The following is a 6000-nucleotide window of genomic DNA, read 5'->3' as shown; positions in this document are numbered from 1 at the left end:
GATCTGTCTAATGTTGACAGTGGGGTGTTAAAGTCTCCCATTATTAATGTGTGGGAGTCTAAGTCTCTTTGCAGGTCACTCAGGACTTGCTTTATGAATCTGGGTGCTCCTGTATTGGGTGCATATATATTTAGGATAGTTAGCTCTTCTTGTTGAATTGATCCCTTTACCATTATGTAATGGCCTTCTTTGTCTCTTTTGATCTTTGTTGGTTTAAAGTCTGTTTTATCAGAGACTAGGATTGCAACCCCTGCCTTTTTTTGTATTCCATTTGCTTGGTAGATCTTCCTCCATCCTTTTATTTTGAGCCTATGTGTGTCTCTGCACGTGAGATGGGTTTCCTGAATACAGCACACTGATGGGTCTTGACTCTTTATCCAACTTGCCAGTCTGTGTCTTTTAATTGGAGCATTTAGTCCATTTACATTTAAAGTTAATATTGTTATGTGTGAATTTGATCCTGTCATTATGATGTTAGCTGGTGATTTTGCTCGTTAGTTGATGCAGTTTCTTCCTAGTCTCGACGGTCTTTACATTTTGGCATGATTTTGCAGCGGCTGGTACCGGTTGTTCCTTTCCATGTTTAGCGCTTCCTTCAGGAGCTCTTTTAGGGCAGGCCTGGTGGTGACAAAATCTCTCAGCATTTGCTTGTCTGTAAAGGATTTTATTTCTCCTCCACTTATGAAGCTTAGTTTGGCTGGATATGAAATTCTGGGTTGAAAATTCTTTTCTTTAAGAATGTTGAATATTGGCCCCCACTCTCTTCTGGCTTGTAGGGTTTCTGCCGAGAGATCCGCTGTTAGTCTGATGGGCTTCCCTTTGAGGGTAACCCGACCTTTCTCTCTGGCTGCCCTTAACATTTTTTCCTTCATTTCAACTTTGGTGAATCTGACAATTATGTGTCTTGGAGTTGCTCTTCTCGAGGAGTATCTCTGTGGCGTTCTCTGTATTTCCTGAATCTGAACGTTAGCCTGCCTTGCTAGATTGGGGAAGTTCTCCTGGATAATATCCTGCAGAGTGTTTTCCAACTTGGTTCCATTCTCCCCGTCACTTTCAGGTACACCAATCAGACGTAGATTTGGTCTTTTCACATAGTCCCTTATTTCTTGGAGGCTTTGCTCATTTCTTTTTATTCTTTTTTCTCTAAACTTCCTTCTCGCTTCATTTCATTCATTTCATCTTCCATTGCTGATACCCTTTCTTCCAGTTGATCACATCGGCTCCTGAGGTTTCTGCATTCTTCACGTAGTTCTCGAGCCTTGGTTTTCAGCTCCATCATCTCCTTTAAGCACTTCTCTGTATTGGTTATTCTAGTTATACATTCTTCTAAATTTTTTTCAAAGTTTTCAACTTCTTTGCCTTTGGTTTGAATGTCCTCCCATAGCTCAGAGTAATTTGATCGTCTGAAGCCTTCTTCTCTCAGCTCGTCAAAGTCATTCTCCATCCAGCTTTGTTCCGTTGCTGGTGAGGAACTGCGTTCCTCAGATGGAAATGCAGAAATCACCCGTCTTCTGCGTCGCTCACGCTGGGAGCTGTAGACCGGAGCTGTTCCTATTCGGCCATCTTGGCTCCTCCCCCCCAAGATGTGTCTCTTAAAGCCCCAAATTCCCACTTAACTTCTCATAGCCGTTATGACTGATTTAGTTGAATAACCTTGGGTAAGTCACTTAACCACTTGGAGTGTCTGATTTTTTTTTTAAACATGTAAAATGGTGATAATAACATCTCTCTCTGCTTTACATGTTTGTTTTGAGGATGAAATGAGCTAATATCTGGGAACTTGCTCTGTGAAGGACTCCTCAAATAAGAATCATGACTGAGGCTGGCTTTACCTTCAGATCATTACCAACTGGACTGTGAAATATGGTGAATTATTTGAAAACTCTTAATCCTCAAATTAAATTTATTAGTCCCACGTTTTGCATTCCAGTGCCATTTTTTTAGGTTCCAGGCATTGCATTTAGAAATTTCCTTTAAGTCAATAAGATAGGTATGAATGTTAACCTGATTCACTTATTTTTCTCTGCCTTTAGATTGGAAATTCTACTGCTGCTAGGTAAAGAGTAGACTCACAAATAATATCTCTGATTTCTTGTGAATAGTTTCCTTAAGTCCAGGCTCACAGTAAAATGAGAAGGAGCCAAGTAAGTAGTATTTCCATAAACAACAACAACAAAAAGATATTTACTTTGATTAAAAAAACAAGGATTACATACTCACATACTCAAAGCAAAAAACATCTAAACAGTGAGATCCAAAGATGTGTTATTTCCATGTCTATGGAAACCAATTACTGAGACAGATTAAGTATATGCATTTTTCATAATGTTTACATTCTTTTTGGCAATTATTCTTTAGAGTCTACATTTTGGATGGCTATCTAGCCTTGGCTTTGTATTGAAATGGTTTAAATGTTTTCCATCAGTTTTTTTATTACAAGTCTTTCATTCATGTCCTGTTGTTGGATTTATCACCATGTACCTCCACCAAGAAGGGCTCATAGATACTATTAATATATTTCTTGAGATCCTACATGTTTGAAAATGTCATTGCCTATATGCATAAATGTCATTTGGAGTGAACATTGTCAAGTGGTCATGTCTTCTTTCTCTGAAGACTTTGGAAGTTTTGTTCCACTTTCTCAAGCTTAGAATGTTGCAGTGGGAAAGTGTTATCTGATTTGCTTCCCTTCATTATGAGTCATTTAATTTTCTTTCATATGTCCATTCTTTCTTTACATTTCAGGGCCAGTAACTTTACCAAGATATGGCTCAGTGTTAGTGTTTCTGAACTTTTTCAATCTAAAGATTTGAGGTTTTTGAAAAATAGGAACGTTTTCTTCCATTGTATCTCTGGATATTATCTTCTTGCTTCATTTGCTCAGTTCACTTCAGAGATGTAAATTATTTTCATGATGGATTTCCTATGCATGGCTTTTATTATTTATCGTTTTTCTAATACTCTTTAACATTTTTTGGTTTAACTTTCTTTCTCAAGTCTGTCTGAATTCTACATGCTTAACTATGTTTCCATTAATGTCTGTTTGTGGTTTTGCTCCTTCTAATATGGCTTTTATTTTTATAAAAAATTTAGTTTCCACTTTCACATATCTCCTGAGTTCTGCCAGCTTCTCTTTTACTTCTTTCTATTATATCATCATGTATTCCCTGAGCATTTGCTTTAGAAAAACCATAGATTCTTCAATTTGGTTGATATGATGGACAATCATTTGTTCAAAATTTCCCTGTAATTCATGGTGAGCTTCTGATGCCTATTCTTCATCTGCTTCTTCTTCTTTTTCTCCTATATTACCTAGGCTAGATCCTAAAGTGGTTTGTTTCTCATTATTGCTCATCTGTGAATGTAGACTGTTCTTTTCTGGTTTCTACCCTCTAAAGAAGAGCAAGGCTAAGAGATTTGAGAAGTGAACTAAAACTGTATGCACCTTAGATTGAAGATACTGGCTTAGAACATTTTTTTCACAAACCTTACCATGTCCCAAGGAAATACTTCCGCCAGGGCTGAGCAGCGGGCCTACTTGGCTCATTTAGAAACTCATGTATAGAGATTTAGCATTTGCCTTCAATTTTAGCTGTTGAATATCAGCACTTGCAGAGCTAATTTTTGCCCTGTCACATTGACTCCAAAGATCCTACAAAGATTATGGTCTGTGAGCCTTCTTGTCAGCTCCCTTCCTCTCCAACCACTCCGTGAAGAGTATAGCACAGGGATGTTCCCAGCCCCCTCTGCTCTAAGCAAGGGCATAATGGTTTAGTTTTTCAGACCATTTCCCTGTTTTCTGCTATGGGTCTGCAAAGACATAAGTCATTTTCCAGTATCTCCCCTCTTTTTGGTTCAGCTTTCATTGCACTTGGCAGCTGATCTTTTTAGATTGAGGATTTTGATATTTATTGTTTCCTAGTTTCACCAAAGGCAGAGCTATTTTACTTACTATTTTTTTTTTTGGCTTCAGAAGAGAGAGTGGGATAGAAAAGGCTTAATTTTGCCAAATTTAACTGAAAGTCAAAAATACATATTTATTTCTTTCTAAAGAGACCCAGTTTTGCATACAAATTCTTTGTGGCAAAGAGAATGGTAAAGTGACATCTAAACCACTAAACCACTGCTGTGTGCCCTATACATATTGATGAATACTCACCTCTAGCAGTTTGGAACATTACGATGTCTTAGTGTGTTTACAAAAAGATCCTCCTTCTAAGAAGATGAATTAGAAGAAGACACTGAGCAGATGCAGCCCAAGAGCTTGTAGTTGGGTCAGCTCATTAAACATTTATGTGCAAGAAATAATAATTTTCTTTGGTTGGATATGGCCCTGACTCAGAGCTCATGGTTTAGGGGTATGTTGGCTGAATATCATCTTCCTTTTACTTCTCTAAGAAGACCAGTGGATCTCAAGCAAGACAATTAAAAAGAAATTCATGCCTAGACCCATCATAGTGAAACTACTGAACATTGAAGAAAAATAGATCTTATAGTCAGAGAAAGAAAGTAAATTATCTTAAAATAATGGCAATTAGTATGACTACTGACTTTTCAGTAGCAACAATGAAGCCAGAAGACACCAGACAAACATACTAATATCTTTGTATTTAATATACTGAGGGAGAAAAACTATCAACCTAAAATTTTACCCAGTGAAACTATTATTCAAGAATGAGAATAAAATATGACACTTCTGAAAAACAAAAGCAGATGACTTTGTAACTAAAAGACGTTTGTTGAAGGAAATCCTAAAGGATGTGCTTCAGAAAGAAGGTCCAAAGAAAAAAAAAACCAGAAAGAAGGTCTATAACCCCAACAAAGGTAAACCAAGATACTAGTCTGTCTATCTATCTATCTATCTATCTATCTATCTATCATCTATCTATCATCTATCTATCTATTATCTATCATCTATCTATTATCTATCTATCTATCATCTATCTATCTATTATCTATTTATCTATCATCTATCTATCATCTATCTATCTATCTATCATCTATCTATCTATTATCTATCTATCTATCATCTATCTATCTATCTACCATCTATCTATCATCTATCTATCTATCATCTATCTATCTATCTATCATCTATCTATCATCTGTCATCTATCTATCTATCATCTATCTATTATCTATCTATCTATCTATCTATCTATCTATCTATCATCTATCTATCATCTATCTATCTATCATCTATCTATCTATCTATCTATCATCTATCTATCATCTATCATCTATCTATCTATCTATCATCTACCTATCTATCATCTATCTATCTATCATCTATCATCTATCTATCATCTATCATCTATCTATCTATCATCTATCTATCTATTATCTATCTATCTATCTATCATCTATCTATCATCTATCTATCTATCATCTATCTATCTATCTATCTATTATCTACCTATATCTATCATCTATCTATCTATCATCTATCATCTATCTATCTACTATCTATCTATCATCTATCTATCTATCATCTATCTATCTATCTATTATCTATCTATCATCTATCTATCTATCTATCTATCTATCTATCTATCTATCTATCATCTATCTATCTATCTATCTATCATCTATCTATCTATCTATCTATCTATCTATCTATCTATCTATCATCTTTCTATCTATCATCTATCTATCATCTATCTATCATCTATCTATCTATCTATCTATCTATCTATCTATCTATCTATCTATCTATCTAGATGTGACCGTGTAAAATAACAATATTGACTAAATCATAGGGACAATAGGCTATAACTAAAATACTGGAAAACAATGTAAGCCAAGAGCGGGTGATCAGAGTTAAAGCAGTCTAAATTCTTTATATTAATCAGGAGAAAGGTAAAGTATTGACTAAATTTAGGCTGTTAAAAATGCATGCATATTCAAGTTATAAGGATAACTTGAAAATACTAAAGTATAAACTTTAAGTGTAAGCATAAAGCCCATAACTCACAAACAAGTACAGAGAAAATGGAATAA

The sequence above is a fragment of the Gorilla gorilla genome, chromosome 2 (assembly GCF_029281585.2).
Source record: "Gorilla gorilla gorilla isolate KB3781 chromosome 2, NHGRI_mGorGor1-v2.1_pri, whole genome shotgun sequence".
Taxonomy (NCBI): domain Eukaryota; kingdom Metazoa; phylum Chordata; class Mammalia; order Primates; family Hominidae; genus Gorilla; species Gorilla gorilla.
This window is presented reverse-complemented; position numbering follows the sequence as displayed.